Here is a 10769-nt window from a genome sequence, read left to right as displayed (position 1 = left end):
TGTTTCAAAATAATCCAGTGGTGAGGAAGGAAGTAGGAAGTGCAGATAGATACCATGAGCCATGAGTTGCTAATTGTTGAAGCTGGGTGATGAATACATGGGAAGTTCTTATACTTTTCTCAGTACCTGTATGTCTATATTTATGATTAAAAATTTCCAGAATTAAAAAAAACTTTAAAGATTTTCATCTTCCTTTTGTACCATATGTATCCTCCCATTAAACCTTCATTCACTTCTTTGGGAAAAAAATCACGGATACTCCCACTCTATATTCTTCCAGTCCTTTTTCTATACAGAGATATACATGGAGAAAAATTGTACTCTGTTGGGATTTATAACGATGAGTTGAAAATAAGACCTTATTTATTTGCTCAACATTAACATTTTGCACAGTCTGAGGGATTTCAAAATTATGCTTTGCACTAATTTTTTTTAGAAATTTCTAAAAAAAAGAAAAGAAAAGAAAAAAAGGAGGGGGGTGTCTATAGTTAAACAATTCAGGAAAAAACTGCATACCATGGCACCCTCTTGGAAATTTGCAATCTGTGTTAGCAGTGGATTAGACACTGCTGAAGACTAGGGAATACAGGACGTGTTCACCACTGATCTGCAGTGCCTAGTACAGGGCCTGCCACTAGCAAACACTCAATAAGTGGTTGATGGCTAAAAAAAAAGCAAAGGATGGACCTTCAGCAAGGAAACCTGTTAACTTATATTTAATCCAATGTTCCCCAATTATATTTCCCAAATATATTTGTCTATGTAAGCCTTTTATTGAGGAGCACCCTATTGTAACATCCCTTGAAATTAATATTTTTGGGAAATGGTCTCAAAGCGTTTAATAAATAGTATTAAAACTGGTCTCACAAGGTCCCAGTATGTTGGCAGAGAAAGGCGCAGGTTTATAGTCTAGGACTACATGGACTATTTCCTTACCTGTAAACTGTGTAGAAGGTCCTAGATGGCTGATCTTAGAATCAAACCCATGCTGACACCCCATTCTCTTTCTTTTTGCCCCAACCCTTCTCTCAGTGTCTGCAGTTGGACTTGCCCAGAGTTTAGGTGGAGGATGGAGAAGGGAAGTGATAGGAACTCTTAGAAGATGCAGGCATGCTCAGTGAGTGAACGTTAGCTTAGTGTCTCCTTTTTTATCATTGTAGGTAGAGTAAGCCTAGGGGAAAAGTAAAGAAACACATACAGAAGAGACCATCTACTTGAAGAACTCTACCTCAGGAGAAGAAATTGTGGAAAGGACTCAGAGGAGGAGCCAGGAATGGAGAGAGAATTGTGGCAAAGACAACAGCTAATTAACCTTCATGTTCTCCTTTTGTCCCTGGACTCCCAGCTGGACTCCATTTCCCAGCTTCCTTGTAGTCAGGTGTGGCTAGTGGAATCCAACGGAATGTGAGTGGGAGCAGCGGTCCCATAGCAGGCTTGACTCATACAAAACCTCACCAACAGTGCTCCTCCAGGTTCTTTTTCCTTCCAACTGAATGGAAATGACCCCGGCGAATCTGGAAGTTATGTGTTGAGAATTTCAGAGCCTCCGTCAGCCCAAGCCTCCATTCCTCCTCACCATCCTATTTACCCAGAAACCCTTATGAGTGTTAGATGACCTAAAAATAAATTTCTATGTGTTTGAGCCATTATATATTGTTGAGTTAATTTATTAATAGCTCAAATTAGAGCACAAAATACACTAAGGTAGGATAAAAGATGGGCTGGTGCAGTGTCCATAAAGCCAAGAGAATATAGAATTTAGAGGAAGAATGAATCAACAATAAGAGTAACTACATCTGGATATGAACAACTAGAACTTGAGATGTGAAAATGTCGGCTGGGGGATGGTAAGCCTCTGAGAATAATTTTTCTCTTTTGATTAAAGGAGAGAACCATATGATGAAAGACCCTTTTCTTCCTGCCTACCTCCTTTCTTCAGCTTTGGACATTGCTGTGTAAGGATTTTATGCCTGGATCTGTGGCAACTATTTTGTGACATGAAGCAAACAGCATGAGAATGAAAGCTGACAGGCTAAGCGTGATACAGAAGAATGAACAGATTTTGTGCCTGACACTCTGATTGAGCTACTTAACCAACCATGGAACTACCTTTCTCTATAGATTTCATTAATAAAAAAATGAAGTCTTTCTTTAAAAAAATGATAACTGTAATTTTTTGGACCCCACTATATTCCAAATTCTATGTTAAACTAAATAGATATACTGTTAGATTATATACGTTAATTTTCAAAAATAATTATGTAAAGCATTAAATGAGGAACTTAAGCTTAAGCTCTAAGGAGTTGAATAAATTGCCCAAGGTTACACAGAAAATAAATACTGCTCTTCAGCATCATATGATGTTGCATTCAAAATGATAAGTCTAAAGAACCAGATACGTACAGAGAGCCATTTTAGGATGATGGATGGTGGTGGAGCATGGAATGAGAAGAGTTTAAGGGGCCTGAGGTGACCATCTAACAAAACTATCCATCAAGATCTCTCTCAGGTACTCCTTTCTAGAGCCTTCCTGAACTATACCAATCTCCCTCACTACTCTTTAAACTCCATTACTTACTACTCCTCATCCAGCTCATCACAAACTGCCTTGGTGGGTCACTGGACTTTCTTTAAAGTTGACTTATATGCTAGATTTTTATTACTTGATTACATTAGGCTCTTCTCTAGCTTTAGGCACATTTAGGTAATGGAGAATTACCCTTCCCCAGCCTCCTTGCAATTAGACGGGGTCATATGACTAGGTCTAGCCAATGGGTTGTGAGCTGTAACAGTATATGTTATTTCTGCGCTGAAGCATTTAATCACTGGTATGAGGCCTTCTACTGTTCTCTTTCCCTGATTTCAACAAGTGTGTTGAAATGGAAGTGCCATAAAATCAAAATACCTGGAATCACTGAGTTACTGCATGGAAGACAGCGGCCTTAAAGAATTGCCTGCACTCACAGCAGACTTAGCATGGCAAGAAGTCACTTGAGTGATTGTGTTAAGCCACCGAGATTTTAGTGATGTTGTTGCTGGACTATCCTGACTAATACAACTTCATATTTCAGCCTGATCAGAGATGGCAAGTCTTGATTATTCATGTTATCATTGCACTATCCTGCAGATGTGATATATACTGTTAATCCATCACTGAATTCTTACCAATTGAGCTGTAAGGCCTGAGAATCTTTCTCATCACAATGACATAAGCAACCGTGACTAATAACTGGAGCGGGAAAATAAAGAGAAACCCACCAAAATCACCTCATTGCAAACAGCATAAAACGCAAACTTCTTACCATGGCCTGAAAGGCCACACAAGAGCTGGACCTTATCCTCCTCCATAATTTTATTTCCTACCACTCACGTCCTCTTTTACTCTGCTCCAGCCACACTGGCCTTTTCTTTTCCCCAAACCAACAATATTCCCATCTCAAGCCATTATATTTGCTTTGCTCTCTTTTTTGAAAGTTTTTCTCATATTTTTGCAAGTTTGGCTCAAATGTCACCTCTTTAGACAGACTTTTCTATCCATCCCATTACCTCCACTCACCTCCTCATTGATAATAAAATATGGTTCTGTCTTTTCTTTTGCTGTTGTATTCCTGGTACTTAGATGAGTGCCTGGTGCAGAGAGGTGCTTACTAAATATTTCTGGAAATAATGAAGGCAACTGATCTGCCAACCCTGATCTAGACCATAATATTTTGAAGAGAGAGAGGGCAGGTCCAGTTCATCTTTGTTTTTTCCTGAGTGCTTAGTCCATGTTGTGCATACAATAGATGTTCATTAAATTCCTGATTGATGGTTAGAAGACTTTTATTTTCCTTCATGTTATAATGGTTTCGTGTGTGTTCCTTTTGTCTTTCTTCCACCTTTCATATGCTCTCTCAAGATGTGTCTTCTTTTCTCTCCCTCCCCCCTCCCTCGGCACATCCCCTCCTAATTAAGTTCAGTTCATGTCTCTTTCTCACCCACGCAATGCCTTCTAAAGCAGCAGTCTACTGTGGCTGAGGAACAGTATCCAGCAATAAAATGGGTTCCGACTTGGCCTCACATCCAAAGTTAGCACCTATTCCCTTTTCTGCGGGAGTGGATGCTAAGCCCCCTCAGGACTTGCCTAGAGCCTCGTACCTGTACATTGGAACCTAGAAGTTTTACTCTTTGGGTGTTTGGAAGAGAAGCAGCTGTTACTATCCGCCAGCTTTGAAATAGACTGTAAGGCATGTTCAGACAGAAAGGGGCTTTCTGGAGAAGTCCTGGGAAGACAGAATTCAGAAGACCTGCCACTCATTTGGATTGCAACTGTGGGCAAATCATCATCACAGATGTTTAGTTTCTATAACAGGGAAGGAGAAATGATTGCATTCTTTGGGTATAATTGGATGATATAGGGGAGGGGTTGTAGGAGAGGCCAGGTAGTGAAAACAGCAAAGGGACTTAAACTCAAAAGACCTGAGATTTAGAGTCAGAAGTCTGAATTCAAGACCCACATGTAGGCACATCCCCCACTCATTTGAGCCTCTCTCTACTTCATTGTAAAACAGTGATGCCTTCCTATATTCATCCAATCTTTTTGGTTGCAACAGAAATCAGTTTAAGCTTCCACAAGGAAAATAAAAAGGGTTTATTGAAGGACAGCGGGGTGCATCACAGAAGTGAGGGGCAAGAAATGAGTCAGTGTCAAGAATGGACTAGAACAAGGAACCTGAAAAGTATCAGAGCTCAAGTTTTTCTGCTTTTCTCTGAGCTTCCGCCTTATTCTTCTGTTTCCTGTTTCTCCGTTCACAGGGAGGTACATAGGTACTCCATAGGCTCCAAGTTTGTGTCTTACAGGTTCAGCCACAGTCCAATTCGAAATTTCTAGAGCAAAGACTCTGATTGGCCCGACTTGCATCAGCTGTCCAATCAGTCATAGACCTGGGAGGTAGAGGTCACATATTAAAATTATGGCTGCCGGGAGACTACATTAAGCATTTGAATGCAATATTCAGAGAAGGCTCTACAAGATGTGGGCTGGTCCAGCAATCCAGAACGTGTCTTGTGAGGAGTATAGTCACTGAATAAACTCTCACGTACTATAAACAGAGCACAGCGTTCAATTCTAGTCAGGACACACAGCTATCTCACAATGGATAAAAGGCACAGTCTTTTGCAAACCTCAGATTGCTGAGTCGGTCGTCAAGGTCTGAGTCTATGCATTTAAAGTCACCTTATTGTTGGAGTCTAAGTCTTCAATGAGAATAAGCATTCTCTCCCCTTGACCTTAGCAACTTCCTCTTCACCTCCTCAACTTGAACAAGAGCTTCTGAGAGAGACCTTTATTCTTAAAAGAAACTGACTGGAATAAAATTCAGTGAAAACTAATTAATTAAGGCTCCATTGACTTGGCATTCGTACTAGATCAATAATCAGGAAGGGGGTCAAAAGTTTCTATTTCCACATCTCTTAATAGCAAAAAGATTACCTTTAAGTACAATAAAGATGTGACTTTGGATAAGTCACCCAACCTCTCTAAGCCTTGATTTCCTTATCTGTAAAATAGGAACGAGCTTTTCATAGGATTGTTGTGACAATGAAATGTCCTTCGATTTGACATGTACTGAGTACTGGTGATGAGCTGCCATATTGACGACAATAACGGTTATGTTGTTGGTGTTGGTGGGGATGGTGATAACAGCAGTGGTGGAATATCGTGATGATTAATTATGACAGAATCAAGAATGCTTAAATTTTTCTCAGCACACAGTAATCACATAGTGAATAGAAAAAACAATTTTCAGACAACCCCAAGGATGTTAGTCACCATTTATATGTTAGCCACAGATGTGACCAAAACAAATTATGCTTACCAGTTCATTAGTGCAGATCTCTTAAAGCCTTTGAAAAGATGTTTAACTAACAAATCATTTGGAGTGGAGAGAAGATGACTAAATAAGAATTTTAGTTATTACATGTACCTAAAAGGGCATACGATATACTCTTTCATTTGTCTTTCTCCCAATCAGCTTGCTACATAAAGTCACACATCATTCATTCAAATTTTGTCGTCAAAAATTCACATTTATGTGGCAACATAAAAAATTGGTTACCATCTAATTATGGGATTTGGTCTTATTGGCATACTATTTTAACATCCACAGATCTGTGTAAAACCCATTTTGCAACTGACATGGACATATTTAGACTCTAGAGGCGCTTGTCCCCTTTGAATGTCCAGGGTGCAGCACCCATACCGACTACTTTATTTGCTGTAATTTGAAAGTTCTAGTAGTAATCCTAAAGCTCTAGCTCCATAATCGCCCTTGGTTAGCTTGAGACTAATTAGTCACTCAACATCATTTATTTATCATGAAAATTGCTTCCCAAATTACCAGTTTATTTAGACTTCACTAATAAGTATTTCACAAGAGCTTTTTAACCACTACTCATTTGCATGTGTAGAATTCACACTGGATTTTTTTTTTCTTTTTGAGTTAAAGTTTAACTGGAATGGCACTTTTTTTTCTTTCTTTTTCTATTTTTTTATCTTGCCAGATTGCTCCTTCTCTGGGACACAGAATTGAATGTTGTCCCTTTAAAAGAGTCTGGTGGTATGCTGTGTTTATAATCCTCAAATCCATGATTCAGCCTCACATTTCCCATCCTTGTTCCACACGGTCCTGCTCACATTTGGTTTATATTTGACTTTTATTTGCTTAAAAAGGACGAGATTTATTACTAGTCAGAAGCCTGCAGGCCCCGATATTTTAGAAAAAAATAAATACACAAACCCTAGTCTGCCAGAGTGAGCCATGCTCTGGCTCTACTGGGTCTTCTGAAAGAGGTCATCCAGAAAGGACACTGCTGCTTGCATTTGTCTAGAAAATGTCAAGTACTCTAAATGCTTCTACCTATTGACTCATGTGGTTTCTGAAGCCACCCTGTGAAGTGTGCTGGGAAGAAAAAGCACAAGAATCACTCATGCATTTAAGTAATATGTATTTACTGAGCACAGTACATATGCCAGAGATGCAGGATTGTCAGGCACTGAGAGCTGAGTGTGTCCTGGTGACTAAGACAGACATGTCCTGTCCTTGGGTAGGTGGGCGGGTCACTGGGTCCCACCATGAGGCAGGCACTCCAGGAAAGGGTCTTGATGCCTTCTTTCACTCACTCCTCATAAAAAACTGTGAGAAAGTTCTTATTAACTTCATTTTGTAGACGGGATAAGCGAAACTCCCAGAGGTTAAGTGACCTGAGTAAAGTCACCAGCTGATAAGAGGGAGAGCGGGGTGCTCAGACGTGGGCGTTCTTAATCCAAGGCTGCTGATGACATCCTGGATTCTTTCCAAATATGTGATCTCATGTCAACCCAGATCAATTCAAGCTCTCTTTTTCAGTTTCCCACATCCCATGGTTTGGCTTAGAAAGGTGTCTGGTGCAACATACAACAGATATTGAGCATCTAAAATTAATGCTTTAAGGATTTAATCTTTATGGAAGCTCAGAGAAGAGCCTGGGAAAGAGTTTGTGAGAGGAGCGGTGTGGGTGGAACAAGGGTGAGACAGGAGCTTGGAGAGGTGATCCAGGAATTCCCAAAGGTTTCCCCTGACTCAGTCAGTCATCAGGTCAGTTGGAAATGAGTCAGTTGTGGCATGGGGCAAACAACCTCAGTCCCTCCCGGAAGCTTCGGGAAGCAGGCAGGCCAAATACTCCCCCCTGGGGTAGAATCCTAATTACAACCCCTAGCATTTGCATGCCCCTCTACAGTTTGCAAAGTACTTTCATATCTATTTCTTCGTTTGCTGACTGTTCACTGCACAAATGCAGAAGGGACCAGCATCCAAGATCACCTCGTCTAGTGATTTTAACATATTTTTTGAAAAGGAAATCCTTTGTCAAAATGAAATCTCACATGGTAGTCTAGTGTATAAAATTGACGTGAGTGGAAGTTCTGTGGTTGGGATGGGGAAGGCACAGCCTATGCTGAAGCCTTTGCTTTGACCTCTGTGTCTATTTCTGAGGGGTCTCCAAGCAGCCTCCAAGTGCCATAAAACACAGCAGGACAAACGTGTTTCTAGTAAATACATATCCTGCTTCACTCCCCTCCTCCAAAATAAAAAATGGAAAAAAAAAAAAAAAAAAAAGAAAGAAAAGAAAGCTGAATGCCCTGGAAGTAACATGAGATGTCCAAGGCCGCTCTCTGTCTAGTATACGTTCCATTGAATTCACCTGGGCAGGTTTTTCAGAGGGTTAATTTCTGAAGATTTACTTTGGAGCCCGTTTGTCCCCCGGTGTTTCAGGGAAGTGTCCTCTTGGTCACAGAGAGCAGCAGGGTCAACTTTGCAAAGTGCCTGCTCTTCAAGAGGGGCTCAGAGACACTGTCTTCATTTCAGAGAGGCCACCCCTGAGTTATGGGCTGCCAGCCACAGAGTGATTGGAGAGTAGGCCCAGTGACGGTTCAGCCTGAAACACTCTCTCTGAAAATGCAAGAGGAGCAGTCTATCAGCACGCAGGCTCTCCCCAACTCAAAACTTTACATTAAACTAAATAGTGGTTGTTATTGGGTGAATGTGTGTTTCCCTCCAAAATTAATATGTTGAGGGCCGGCCTGGTGGCTCAGGCGGTTAGAGCTCCGTGCTCCTAACTCCGAAGGCTGCCGGTTCGACTCCCACATGGGCCAGTGGGCTCTCAACCACAAGGTTGCCAGTTCGATTCCTCGAGTCCCGCAAGGCATGGTGGGCTGTGCCCCCTGCAACTAGCAATGGCAACTGGACCTGGAGCTGAGCTGCACCCTCCACAACTAAGACTGAAAGGACAACAACTTGAAGCTGAACGGCACCCTCCACAGCTAAGATTGAAAGGACAACAACTTGACTTGGAAAAAAGTCCTGGAAGTACACACTGTTCCCCAATAAAGTCCTGTTCCCCTTCCCCAATAAAATCTTTAAAAAAATAATTAATATGTTCAAATCCTAAACCCCAATGTGATGGTATTAGGACGTGGGGCCTTTGGGATTTGATTAGGTCATGAAGGTGGGGCCCTCATGAATGGGATTAGTGCCTTTATTAAAAAAGACACACAAAAGACTCCCTCTCTCTCTCTCTTCCTCACTCCCACCCTTATGTGAGGACAGGAGATGACAGCCATCTGCAAACCAGGAACCCAACTATGTGGGCACCCTAATCTCAAACTTCCCAGTCTCCTGAGTTGTTTACAACATTTCTGTTGTTTAAGCCACCCAGTCTATGGCATTCTCTTATAACAGCCAGAACTGATTAGGATAGTGGTGGTGGCTGCACAATTTTGTGAATATACTAAATGCTACTGAATGGTTAAAACGGTACATTTTAGGTTATATGTATTTTAGCACAACAATAATAATAGCAACACCACCAATAATAAAACTTGCATTGGCTCCCGATTTCCTAGGGATCAAGTTCAAACTTCCTGGTACAGTTTACGACCTGACCCCTGCTTACCTCTCAGCCTATGTCTTGCTTTCCCCCTTAAACTCTTCATCGGATGAAATGTTCAAGTCCTTCCAAACTGCTCTCCATTGCCTAAACAAGCCATGTTCTTTCACTTTTCCATCTTCACTCACAATTTTGCTTTTAGTAATAACAGGTAACATTTATATATAGTGCTTATTATATGCATATACACACACACATATCTAGTGCTTAATACATGCAGGACTTTTGATTCATTTAACCCTCACACATTCTATGAAGTAGATACCGTGAAACTTGAGGAAATTGAGCCTAATTGACTTATTCAAGTTCACACAACTAGTAAGCAGCCAAGGCAAGGTGTGAACCCAGGCATTCTGGCTCCTGAATCCTTGCTGTTGATCACTACAGAGTACTTCCTGTGGATGCTTTGTCCCTGCAGTTTCTTCTGAAGAATTCCTGGCTCAAATATCACCTCCACTGTGAAGCCTTCGCCTCCCTCCCCACCTCTCTAGCATTTCCCAGGAAAGGATGCAGCTCTTTTTTGTAGGATCAACAGCACTCTGCACACACACACACACACACACACACACGCACACATTGTGCAGTAATAGCCTGCTCCTGAGTCTGATTCCCTACCAAAATGTGAGGCCCCTGAAGACAGGGCAGGTCTTATTTCTCCTGAACCTTTGAGCACTCACTACACATTTAATGAATTAAAGACGGCTGAGTGCACTTTCTCTCAATGTCTGTCAATAAATAACAAAATCAAAAGGGAATTACTTTCCCTCAGAAATTTTGGCAAGGCTCCTTCAGGGTTTGGCCACAGTCACTGATAACCACTATCATTTCCTGTGAATCTCACCACACAAGAAGCCCACTCAGATTTACTTTCAGTAGTTCACATGTACAATAAATACTGCTTTTGATTTCCAAATGTTAAACCACAGGATATTAGAGGTAGATATGAAATTATGATGCAAATATGATTTTTCAAACTCAAATGCCTCCCTGAAAATATGACAATCTCCTCCAACCCTTTTTTTGAAATTTACTGGGTAAGATAGATGGGGGAAAGTGGATTACTATTTGCACAGATCAGAGTATAAATGTGACCAAGAAAGAACAGATGGATGTGTGTGTGTAGATGAGAATATGGATAAAATGATGAGTGGATATGTAGCTGGATGGATACAGGGATGAACAAACACATGGGTGGAGGGATGGAGAAGAAGACAGTGTATAGATGGGTATGGGTTTATGAAGAAATGTGAACAAAATGTATGGAAAGATGGATACGAAGTTGTATGGAAGGGTGGTTGGATAGACGA

This window comes from Rhinolophus ferrumequinum, chromosome 11 (assembly GCF_004115265.2).
Source record: "Rhinolophus ferrumequinum isolate MPI-CBG mRhiFer1 chromosome 11, mRhiFer1_v1.p, whole genome shotgun sequence".
In the NCBI taxonomy this organism is placed as follows: Eukaryota; Metazoa; Chordata; class Mammalia; order Chiroptera; family Rhinolophidae; genus Rhinolophus; species Rhinolophus ferrumequinum.
Note: the sequence above shows the minus strand (reverse complement) of the source record.